The sequence below is a fragment of the Cydia fagiglandana genome, chromosome 8, assembly GCF_963556715.1.
Source record: "Cydia fagiglandana chromosome 8, ilCydFagi1.1, whole genome shotgun sequence".
NCBI lineage: Eukaryota > Metazoa > Arthropoda > Insecta > Lepidoptera > Tortricidae > Cydia > Cydia fagiglandana.
In genome coordinates this window covers 3,597,661-3,611,434 of record NC_085939.1, presented here as the reverse complement: position 1 = coordinate 3,611,434, position 13,774 = coordinate 3,597,661, and the positions used below count along the sequence as shown (strand labels likewise).

Below are 13,774 nucleotides of genomic sequence, written 5' to 3'. Positions count from 1 at the left end.
TTTCCCCGATTGTATTAGATTCAGCTGCCCTTTTCATCTACATGTCGTATTCTTACCGGCGCTAGTCGCGAATCGTGGATACGCCGCCGATTATTTCCTCATCGCTCACTGTCACGACACCGCAATAATCACCCTGTGTAACACTCACCCAATTATTTACGCGAACAAATGAGATACGCCAACACGCTATCCAATATTAATAAATTGATTATTAAATCAAGAACCGCTTCATTATAAATTGATGCGTTAATATATTTATACGATAGAAATCGTGCTTTATTTCAAAATCTCATTATTTATTTACAACGTATCTTATTTGGCAAAAAACTATGAATACGATTATCCACTCCATTCCAAAGGCATCCAATAAAGCTAGTAGGTAGGTACAAAAGGTATCAAATCTTTTTCGTCCGTAGTGAAATTGAATATTTATCCGGGTAGTATCTCTATTCGGGAACAATTTTTATGTAGGGGGAATACAATCTCAAGATATTCCGGAGGGCCACTCCACGAGGATATTGGCAAATACCTTGCCTACATTACCTTTATTGCGTCGCGACTTCACGTGACTGGTTTGATTCCATCAGCGATTACTCGGAAATTATTCAATACTCACAATATAGACAAGTAATTATATGGGAGCTTTCTATAAGTATTTGCGGCCCAGCAACCATACTTCGATATTGCCGCTCGTGTCTATTAATCAACATAATGTTTATCACGATTTGCATTCAAAATGTTTATTATAAATTATGTTAATTAAATTATGCAATTTGAAATACTGGAAAGCCATTAGGGTCAAGCTGTGAAATCCTAAAACGAGTGGTCAAATCTAAATGATATCACGTCGTTATCGACTAAAAGCTTATTAAATTGTTTGCGTGTATTTTAGTGGGATTTCGAGTTGAGATAATTGGCGAGGCTATAAGGAAAGTTCACGAGAAACCGCGCGTGAGTCAATGAGTTGTGTAAACGGTAATAACGCTATCTTGTAATATTATGTATCTTGTAGTATCTAATTACTTAGAATTAAGATTTATCCAAAATACATGCAACTAGGGATAGATAACATGTATTTTTCTTTTAATTTGGACTTGACAGGTAAGTCACTGAAGTGATATTCTGTTTATGTATTGTTATGATACAATCATGACACGACTCGCAGTGCAATATCGCTCGCACTAATAACTGCGAACGAGATGCGTAATGAAATGACATGACTCGCTGTGCATTTCACGCACACCAATCAATGCGATCGATCGTATCATATCAATATCAAAAGCTTAACAAATTAGAAAATCTAAAAACCTACCTGGAGGTCAATTTGAACCTACATTCCGATGTAAAATGATATCATTTTGTTATCATTCGCATATGCGTCTCGCTTGCGTTTACACATGTACGAACAAGCGAAATGCACGCGTGATAGCAATATGATACAATTTGATATTGGAATACCCAACCGCCCACGTCGGCGCGCCACGTCGCGCCTTGCAACCAGAGGGCCTACCGCGAACCACGTTCGACGTGTTCCCTTCCTGTCACACTTACGTACGAATTTTCAAATGCGACAGAGAGGCTACACGTCGAACGTGGTTTGCGGTAGGCCCGCAGTCTCGCCATAACCACAGCCAGGATAATTAGCAATTACCATTAATTTGACATGTACCGTAAGCTGAACTGATATGTGTGTTATAATCGCGTCAGTAAAATTTTATTAAACTTGTTCTTGAAACGGCTCTATTTATAGGATTATAACTCTCTAACTTGTTGTCGTTATTATAATAAACTTTGCATTTCTAACTTGCATAAAATGCGCAATTACTACATCAAAAATATTCTCTTATAAAATGATGTCGCCATACTCAGAGGGGGAATATGTAAGTCACACTGAACAACTTTTACTATGGAGCCAACCCTGAAATTTCAAAAAAAGTCTTCTGTTTCTTAGAAAACATTGACGTACCTAGGTATGATTCGTTGAAGAGTATGAGCCAGCTGATTTTTTAAATTCCATTTTTGCAGATTTGGCGCCATAGTTAAAGCTGCTCAGTACATAACAAAATTACTGTATACATATACAGTGTATATGTATACAGTGTATATGTATAGGTTAGTCCGCATAACAGCCGCAACAGCCAATGAAAAACCAGTTTGAAATTAAAATTTGTATGCTCGCGCAATATAAGCAAATGAATGGTTTCCCAATTGTATTTTCGGTTTTTTTATGGTTTGTATAGTACAATGAATAGTTGCATGTATATTTTGTGCAACCAAATTTAAAAACATATTGTAATTAAGTGAACAATTTATTGTACGAAAAAAAGTTGAAGTACAAAGACGAACTCATCTCTAAGAGGGATCTCTTTCAGTTAACCTATAGGTACCTAAAGGAGTAATTATATAATGTCTGCATGTGCAAAATCGATTAACACGTAACGGATATGTTGTAACTTTATAGTTATATCTAGCAGGATATGTCTAATATCATAACTGTCAATAATTACAGCCGTCTGGTGCATAAAATTAGCCATTTAGCGAGAGCAGGTTGTCCGAATCAAGTTTACCATCAACCTGAATGTTCGAATCGATTGAACGCTACTTTTCAATGTATTTTTTTCTGCTAGAAATGCTAGAATGTCGATTTTGGATCCGATGACACATCTGCCATATAAAATAGGTATAACAACCGTGTGTAACATTGAAAACCACATTATTGTATAGTACATAATACTCACACGCGAAAAAGCACAGATTCGAATACGAAACGGTGTTCCAGAGTAACATATACGGTTGTTATGCGTTAGAGCAGATTTTAGGGTAAATATAATCTAAAAATCAGCTTCCTAACAATACAAAGAAGTAAAAAGGGGAACGTTTGGCAAGTGGCACTTGGATGTAAAGCTCCTAATTACAGCCGATACACATTAATAAGCGTTGCAGCTAAGTGTTTTAACTATAGTAGACCCAAACCAAACGGACGACTGGGATTATATCTCTATCTCTCTCACCCCACCTTCTACCATGCGAGCATGAATGAGAAGATTTACGACCCCGGTCGTCCGTTTGGTTTGGGTCTACTATAGTATAGTTTCGAAAGTTTTCGCACAAGAAGAATACTTTTATTATGCAATTCACGCATCGATCCTTTAATCGACTCGGCAATACCCTTGGTATTAATGTTGTCTTAATGCCATTATTTCCATTTTTTATTTATTTAACTTTTATAATATTAAAATTTATAATCCCAAAGCAACAATGAATTTAATGTCAAGTATTTAATTCCGTTTTAATAGTAAATAATTTTATGCAAATAAACTGGGCTTTCCTAATGAAATAGAAAGTTTATTCGCTCGAATTTAGATAACATCATTACACAAAAGTCATTATTTCTTTTAATTAAGCTTTTGCGTTTTTAATAAAGAAACTGAACTGTAGTTAAGACCAAACTTGTTTCCAGTATATACCATGCAAACCATTAGGTAGTATATACTTTCGCGAACCACATCATATCTAAGCCTAAACTGGTAAACATTTAGTACATACAGTTTATATTACAAATGAACCTTTAATATCAAAAACGATGTAAATCCATATTGGTCGTATAAAAGACTAGTCGTTTTCAAAATGGTACAAAATAGCGCACCGGCAGGACACGATCGCGTAATGAAATCGCAGCTGGTACACTAATTACTAACATGTAATGAATCACTAAATTAAACGTTGTATAAATACACCCGACACCACACCAATTAAGTTTTGCGGTTAAAATATACATAGAATGTAATTGCCGCGTTAATTTTAGAAAGGTAATAATTGGTACCGCCGTATTGGGTATTGGAGTCTTGATTTGCAGTAGGTATGTAAAGTGATTGCCATTGCCTTTACTGTTGGTTGATCGCCCTTATTTTCAGCTATACATAAACGGCGCGATTCGAACTTTAAAATATCGCGCCGTTAGACATTCACTAGACATGAAATAGTAAAGATATGTGATGTTCCATGGAAAAAGGTACCTTAGGGCGGCTGGCGCTTACGCTTATTATTAACGCCGCTCCAATATTCAGTCGGGGCAATGGTACCTTTTGCCGTGGAACGTCACATATCTTTACTATATCTTATCTAGTGCATCTCTATTTCATTTCCCGAATCGCGCCGTAAGATGTTTTTCAGTTACTACGTAAATAAAGATACCTTATATTTTTATACGTTGCTTGTTAGGCAGGAGGTTTGATGACATCGAAGTCGTGTAAGATGAGAATATAAAATAATTGACAACGCAACCATCTTGGCGTCGCATAAAGCCTAGTCTTGTTATTACCGGCGCTGCGTCAGATTTAGCGATAATGCAGCTTAATTAACGCTCAGATGCAACGATTAAACGTTCACTTAAACTGCAATAACTTCGGCCTGACGCAGTAAATAAGCATTCGTGATCGTCTTCGACTAGCTATTTTAATGAGATTTAATAGCGGTGCGTCAACCCGTACCGCGAGTAACATTGTCGGCTCTTAAAACCTTAATTGGTTCCGAACATGTTTTAATCCGCTTAATGGTTGTTTTTATCAGGCAATACAGTGTCACGAATCCGGTCCCGATATCAATAACGCTGATTGATGCGAGATTTTATAAGTTTTATTGTCAAAAGACACTCTTCACGCTTAAGAAATTATAATTTTTTTTTACATAAGATTCAGAATATGATACGTCCGCCGGACATTGTCCGGTTTATAGATATAGTTAGGATCCTAAGTGAAACTTATCACGTCATTGTAGTCAAGGTGTGTTGCTGATGGAATTCATTTAAAGACAGTAAATTGTGGTATGGATGGCGGGTGAGCGGAAGGCGTATAAATTCGATGAGCGAGTGCCGTCTGACACCTGTGATTGCATTTACAATGCTAATTCACGGCGCAGCTTCGCCAGCCGCCACGCTTCTCGTTTTCGCACCCACCCGATGTCACGCATCCTAACACCTATACTAATGCCCTATCAAAATTTTCCAACTAGCCCGATTAATTTTTTTTTTTGCTAACCTGGTTAAGTGTCCCACTGCTGGGCGAAGGCCTCCCCTCGCTTCCTCCACTCGACCCTGTCTGTTGTAGTTTCCCGACAAAAAAATAAATAAATAAATATACAGTTTCACATGTACATATTAAGTAAGTAACGAAATTATCCAACACTAATGCTTGTAATATGAAATAACAAAGTTATCCAATCTAGAAAAAGCATCTAGAGTAGGCCGACTGATCCCGAGTCCGGATGTTGACATAAGCCGCGAAATGATCGATGACAAATTTAAATTCATTATTAATAAGATAAACCGAGAGGGAACGGCCGTTACACAGCTAGATAGATACGTCGAGATAAGCTCGGATAAGCGGCCGCGATCCATTATCGAGCAGTTAATTGATAATTACTTTCTTCCATTACGCCGGACGAAAAACGTGGTGATTAACTCTGAATCGCTTTAACGAGCACAATGGGTCGACGTTCAATTAAAAACCCTTGTCGAATGTCGACGGCTTCGCAGAAAAGCGGAATCGCCGCTGACTCAATCTCGTATACATGGAATAAGGAATTACTCGCGTGCGGAAAGTTTTTAATTAAATATTCACCCGTTTTGTAATTAAGACGCGATTCAACTGAGCACAATAGAGTTCGTGAGGCGCTTTCGAAAGAAATCGGAGACAGCTTTAACGTTTTCAATAACCTTAACGATAATGGGGATCGGACGGGCGATACGCCGGAATTAAATTTTTTGAATGTGCTCCCAAACAATTAAAATCTTCGAGCTGAAAGTTACAGGTCAATTCGTTCGTACACTGACATCAGACTGATATTTGAATCATGTTATTGGTGCGTCTCGTCCGAGCCAATACACGTACGGTGGACTAGTACGAGCAAAATTCACGAATCTGAATGATATCACTTATAATGTAATTCTGATATCAGTCTACGTAGAAATTGGCGTGTTAGAGCAGGGAGCATTCTTTGACCTGTGGGCTACAGTCAGGTTTTCGCTGCCTTTTCGCGGCCGGATCGTTCAGAATTAGGCGCTTTTGCGGGCCCAATTTGCAAGTATAAGATTGGATTAGAACTGGCCCGCGGGCAGTAGTCTGGAGATGTGTTAGAGCACTTAGAACAACGTAAGTAAGTGTAATAAAGTTGCTGCGGCTGCAGCGTTGCTGATGCAGCGTTATTTCCGCAGATATTCATTTATGTCTGCTGTAATTCTCGAATGACCAATCATTTTTAATTTGAATCGATTAGATTGAAAAGAACGAAGCTGGTTATGTCATTACTTTACAGTAAAAGCTAATTTATCGCGAGCGCACATCGGGCGCGCGGAAGAGCCACATATGCCGCATTTGAGTGTAATTTAAATGCATACACATTACTTGCGTACTCATGGCCGGCGAAATAACTAAATTTATCGTAAAAAAAATTATTGCTGAAATGGAGTTTTACGTACCTAGTAAAAAACATGGCTATATCTTATTTCGGTTTTAACAGGCTCTTTAATAATTGATGAGGGTACACCAATACAATCTGGTTACAATCTTTATGGAATATGTAAAGGTTGGCTATTTTGGCAACAATAAGTTTCCATTAATAGTAATTTGATCCCAAATAATAGGTTGTAGGTATCTATATCGGGACAACAATACAGACTATACATATGTATATGAGTACTAGCTAGGAGCACGTATAAACGTAAATTAATTGATTAATCGATTAAAAGCTTAGTCACAAATACAGCAATTATTATTAAGTCATTATATTTGATACTGACGCGAGAAATGTGCGATGCTTGCATTGTAGACAATTTTTTCTTTGTATTTTTTGCGCTTGTAAGAAAGAAAAATAACAACCAAGTTTGCCTTAACCAAGCAATTATACAATTTCATTAATTAATATTAATTGCACGAAGTCTTTGACTCCCGTCGCCGTATTTGGCTAATTAAGTTGAATTTATACTCACAAATGTGACACCGAAATCAAATACTAATTAATTTGTATGAAAATAATACTGTACCCCTTCGTGTTTGAAAAATACTAATAGGTTGTAATCTTGCACTTTTAATTTACAACCATGATATAGTAACAGCTTATACATATACCGGGTGTGGCCTGTAATATGAGCAAATAATTAAAACATAGATTGTACTCCTCAAACGGTGACACTTTTGTTCTACAACTTTTAAAAATTATGAAGTATTTTGACTCTCTATTTTTCATACAAAATAAATATCATCTTCAATGGACGCCATCGCCACGCCACATCATTGTGATTGACTGATTGACGTTGCTTGTCACGCCTTAAACATAACAAAATTCGTAATACATTGCGTCTTAGAATAAACTTTAAAGTGTATTAAAAATCAAACCACAAGTTATTTTTAAAAGTCGCTAAACAAATGTTGGTCAGTATGAGGAGTACAGCCTACAGTTTAATTTTTTGCTCATATTTTACAGGCCACACCCGGTATATGTATATGTATTTTTTATTCAAATAAATTTCTAGTTAATAACATGTTTTTTTTAATAAATTTAACAAAATTTAGCGATTAATAAAACAAAATCTGTCGTATGCATGTCATTACATTATTTGCCATTTCTACAGAACTCCTATTTATAGCCTTGGTCCACAATCGTATAAATTCCGAAGGAATCTTCGGCAGAATTCCAATATGGGCGTCGATGTCCAAAAATCGTGATATATCGGATCGTGATCGCCTCGTCTCGGCTGTTTATGAGATATTTCATAACTTGCATTATCCGCAATCCATTTATCACTTGGCGCGATATTGACGCCGAAAAGCACTTTATTTTACAGGACAATCCCCTCTAAGTATGTGTAATTTAGACTTATACAAAAGAAGATATTTTAATAACAATACTTCCGTGAGACACGGTACGCGGTGACGTGGTATTTAATATGTCAAAAGAAGATAATTTATTAAAACATAGGTATTGTAAATTTGTGTTGCGTAGGTGTATTTTTTTAATCGGATAAAAACGTAAACTTAAATCTAACTTAAGGCAAATATTTATTCAAAAAGTCCCGACTCAAAAGCGAGTGAGAGAAGCACGGGATTTTTTATTTCAGTTCATGAAAAGTAAAAAAATTAAAGTCGATTAATTTTTATTGATTTAAATAAAAAAACCTGGGCTTTGTGATCATTTGACCAGAAGTGGTATTTGTATTGCAACTTATTTATGTGCATTATTGTATTATCAATCAATTCTTATTTCTGATTAGCTAGGTAGGTATCTATATGTATACTGTATGTGGTAAACATAAATTATAGTCGATTTAAAAAAAAAACTAAACATAAAAAAACAAATAGAAATAAATACCTACCTACACTAAATGTACAGAACGGGTAAGTACCTCATAGTTAGTGCAACAAAAACAGTCTTGAGTGTAATTTTTTTTACCTTCAAAACCACAGCTCCTAAAATGAGCGCACATAGGTCGGAAATCACGATTTAGGCCGCCAAAAATATTTTATTGCATTTTTGCGCTTTATATACGATTTCGAACTAAGAAAACATATTTTTAGATAATTACAATTATTATTTTTAAATTTATGGCCCTTTTTTCCAAAAAAATGTTGATTTTGATCCTCCTCGCTTGATTATTTTATATAGGTACGAGTATTAATGATAGATATTATAGTAAACAAATATGTATTTTCTTCCATTGAATATACAAATAATAAAATACACATATATTTATACATATATATTATATTTAGGTAGTATAAGAGTAACATATGTATTACAGAAACTAATAGAAATATACAAAGGTTGTTATCTAATATTATTACGATTGATACATTTACTCAAAATGATTAATATAAATAAATAAAACCCTCGCCACATTTAATCATCATCATAATTATCTTAAAGAAATATCCAGCATCGCTTGGGTAATAGCATTGATGATTCTCCGCTCTCGCCTTATGTGGCTCAGCAGAAATCAATAGCTGCATAGTTTCTGACAGAAATAATTTAACTCGAGGTTTCGTTATCTTTCTTGTACTGCTGATAAGCGAATCGGAGTTCAGAAGCAACCTATGGTAAATGTCCAGGCAAAACATTCGGACATAGTTTAAACGATATGGCCGAAAGTGTTTGTTTCGGGCTTCTGCAGCTTCCTCCGAAAGATGTCCTAAGGGAACTATTAAGTTTTCAATAATATGTAATTCTGCCATGGATCAGTATTTTGTGCAGTGTCGGTGTCATCGGATGCCACTCATACAAATTTATATAAAGCTTTGCCGTTTCCAGAGCGTATGAGTGGAGCGCCGGAGAACCTTCCAACCAAGATTCATTAGATATCAGAAAATTTTCCACAATGCGACGTGATTTAATCCATCTCTTTTTAAATTCTGATTCAAAATGTGAAAATTTACGCTTCATGTTCTTTTTTTCTTCATCTCCGTCACCTGAGCGCATAAGGAGATAATTTTCCAAAAAGTCCAATTTTTCAGTTAATGACTGAAAATTCTGTACATTTAACTTATCATACAGGTATTTTCAAGTCACAACTTTTAACCCAGAGGCATTTGATGAACCTAGAATAACAGAAAAGACATTTTAACGCTAATGAAAACAAAGCGTAATAATTTGCTATTTCCGAATTTTTTTTTTGAAACTCGATATTTTACAAAGTGCCCAAAAGTGCCCTCCAATTTTTTCATAAAATGTAAAGATATAGTTGATTTATAGAATGATATAAAAAATATAACTGGGACGTGCCCGGAAGTATAGTATTTTCACAATTGAATATGAAAAAATATTAAAATTTTCATCAAGAAAAGGGTCATGTTTAGTGGGTCATATATATATCATAAAATAAATATTTGTAATCCAAAATAATTTAAAATAATAGAAACTTACCTGAATTTTTGATATCCATCACTTTCACTGACAAATAAACTCCACAAAAATAAATATTGGCTTAGAAATGTTTGCTTCGGATAACAGTGCTAAGAACCGCGCGTGCAACGTATGTGATGACTGAGTTTTGAGAACCTGGTAGATTACCTACGTAACTGATAAGGGTGGTTGTGGGGTGGGATTAATTCCGTGATAGTGTAGTGTTTTTCGAGAACTAATTAGTTTTGCGATAAGCCGACTTTTAGAAAGTTGACTTTTGGCGGCCTAAATCGCGATTTCCAACCTATGTGGAGCGTGTCTCCAACTAACACATTTTTTGTAGTACGCTAATGGCTCATACCAAATTGGCATGGCGCTAATGAATATATTTTAGCTTAAAGCCAACATTGTTACTGACATTTTCACATATAGGTGAAAATTTCTTTAAGTGGCGTCGGTATAGGTACATATACATTATTATTAACGATAATTTTGCAGCATTCATAGTACAAATACCTGTAGTTTTGTATCCGGCCCATGTGAAGGTAAAGCATTAGATATATGTACCTATACCTAAGTCTATGTAAGTCGTAGAACATAATATATTGTTTGTCTCATTAATTATGGTTTAATTACAAAGGTTAGTTTAAATTAAAGTTCCTTATCCTTAAGTTTGCATTATAATTTTTTTTTATTTATTTAACTATGGTATCTACTCAGGACATCCTGTGTTCAATGATTTTTTTTTCATCAGTATCCCTAGCAATATGTATTATGTACTACATAGTATTATACTTATATTACCAGATTGGTATGTGTGGCGGCGGCGGCGGCGGCGGCCGAGCCTGTTGGCCGAGCCGCGCGCTCGAACGCAACTCCTTCGCCAGGCATAAAGGGGTTTATGCGCGCAATTCTGATGATACATTATATAGAACTCCGCGCAAGCGTGCAGTTTTTATCAGGCTCGTTAATTGTTAATAATTATTGGATTATCTAATGTAGCATGGTCAATAAATATAGGTAATTTACTTCAAATTGTTACCGCTAAAAGTGCCAGATTTAGAACCACAAGTGAACTTCTACGAAGTTCTTTTTAATGCAAAAAAAAACGGACTATAGTAAACATTTGCTTTTTTATTGTTCTTTAAACGAATTCACAATGGCCACGTTATATTATGTTGTGTTACTGTAATTTGCAATAATGTTTGTACCTACCTATGTTTATTTTCCTTTTGTGTCAAATTCCATACTGGTTTTTAGAGGTTAGTTAGGAGTTAGTGACAAATGTGTGAAAAAAATGCCTAAGTATATGTCAAATATAGTTATATCAAATTAAGTTGATATTTTAAAAGTTGAAAAGCGGTTCAAGGAGTCGAATGAACATCGGTCTTACCGGCGCGCCGCCCGCGCCGGCAGTCTGCGCACTTGCTCCATAAACAGGCTTCCGTATTTTTCAATCAGGGACCTGTCAAAGCGTTCTGACACCCTCATCCCGTCGGCTCGCACTCGCCGAACACCGAAATTGGTTTTCTACATTCAATCCATACAAAGTTTAATGTTATTCGTTCGCGATATCACCGGGATGCCGCCGATGTTTACCGTCGCACCAAATCATATTGGATTTGCAAACTTTTGTTTGCGGACTTTATTTCATTTCGCTGTTAGCTCACGCCGGGAGAATGCAATTTTGGTTATTGTACTATCAGCTGGACTTATCTAAATTACTTCATAATATTATATCCGGTCGAGTGTTATTAAGGGAGAGTCGAACAAAATAGGGTAGATACCTAGTCTACTTTTGATGCATGGACCTGATAAAACTGATTGCGTATCTTCTTGATCAAAAATTTCTTTGACTTTAATAGTCACTTTATATTATAGTTGCTGTTCAACAAAAGCGCAGCTAATTCCACCTCTTAGAAAGCTCGAGCTAATAACAGCTGCTTGTTTATCGTAGTGCAAGTTACAAATTAACAGCGCCGGATATCTGAGCTCAGGAGAAGGCTGGAGCCGCAAGCGTTTATAAATTGAAGGGCTGTACCTGCGGCTTAATACACCGCCGTTTCCGGTTCATTTCCGCGCGGCGCGCCCGGCGCCGGATATTGCCTTTAAGGTGGTGCTGCACGCCATCGGCCGCTATACTCGCATCATCCGCCAGCCGCACGCTCGCTGGAGCTCTGATCACACGCGTCTGACGCAATTTACAATCCTGCAACACCTTGCACGTCGTATAAATTTAGTCAACACGGACATAACTACATGATTGACGGTGATGCATATTTTCACGACGCCTTTACGGCGCGATTCGGGAAATTAATTAGAGATGCACTAGATATGAAATAGTAAAGATATATGACGTTCTACGGCAAAAGGTACCTTATGGCGGTTGGCGCTTACGCTATTAATAACGCCGCTCCAATATTATTGCGGCCGCCATAAGGTACCTTTTTCCGTGGAACGTCACATATCTTTACTATTTCATATCTAGTGCATCTCTAATTCATTTCCCGAATCGGGCCGTTAGATTGTAGTAGGAGGATAATGGGGAAAGCCTATTTTCTACATCAAGTATATTTTGTATGACAGCAGCGCGCGGATTGGATCAAAATTATATTTTTGTGAAATATGGTATAGTAATTTTTTTCCCAAACCGCAGCATGTTTATAGGCTCACTAATATGATGATGATGTATGAAAAACCATTAAACAAAAAGAACCTATAGAGCTGAATGAGCAAGTTTGTAATAAACAAAATAAGAGAAACACGATCCCTTGGTGCGCTCCGGAAATTAAATTTTCCGTTAAGCTTAAAGTTTAATTAACTAACATCACGCGACTGCATAGTGACCAGTGTTGGGCGGAATAGTCTGGCTATTCATTCACGGGAGCGAGTCGTAGTTAATACGGTTAGCAGTCTGTAGAAGTTGGTAGGTAATCGGCCGAGGTGTTCTAACTTAACACATCATACAACTAGGGAACTAATGATTTATGTTTTTTTAAATCGTCGCACTTACTATATACATTCCTGTCACGACCACTTGAAGGAAGAGCTTAATCACTTTTTGTTATTGAGTAGGTTATGGCATCTATTATTATTTAGAGAATAAGTCGCGGGTCATTTTGGACTTGTCATTTACATGCTTGGATTAATCACGTACCTAAATCAGTCTCTACACATGATTTTAAGCTAACAAACCTGACTAATAAGTATTATTCATAATAGGATATTTTCGTGAAAATGGTGCTTGCAAGTTGCAGCAGCGCAGAAATAAAGAGAACTACCTAATAAAAATAAATGTGACGTTCCACGGCAAAAGGTACCTTATGGCGGCTGGCACTTACGTCGCATAGCGCCGCAATAATATTGGAGCCGCGTTAATAATACTCGTAGCGTAAGCGCCAACCGCCATAAGGTACCTTTACCCGTGGGACGTTACATATATATAAATGGTATTACAAATTATTCACTTGTAGAACGCAATAAAGTTATTCTGCTCTTTAATAGTTGAGCAGAAAACGACATTTTCATATGATAATCCTTTAATATCGCAACTAAATCTTGTATTATGCATATTTTAAAAAATAATTATTAGCATATGTTTTGTTACAGCGTTATAATAATGACAAAAACTTAAACTGTCTGTTATAATCCTTATAAATAATAAGAGGAGGATAATGAGCCAGTCAATCAAATATAGCTCTTAGTGCATTGACTTACAGTTCTCTTCATGAATAGTCCAGTGTTATACGGTGTAAACCGGCGGGGCATGCTGTTTCAATTAGCGCCACATTATGCGACTTTGGTAAGTGCGCCGAGGCCGATATATCAAAATCATAACTCTAAAATGTAGCCTCAACCCAGCTTTTCATATAAATACGCAGAA

General features: G+C 36.4%; 1 protein-coding gene across 1 annotated transcript in view; it reads right to left on the bottom strand.

Annotated features, from left to right (window-relative positions):
- Positions 1-13,774, bottom strand: part of LOC134666485 (LIM domain only protein 3-like) — an 88,705-nt gene that overhangs the window by 38,417 nt on the left and 36,514 nt on the right. The gene's annotated exons all lie outside the window — the stretch shown is intronic.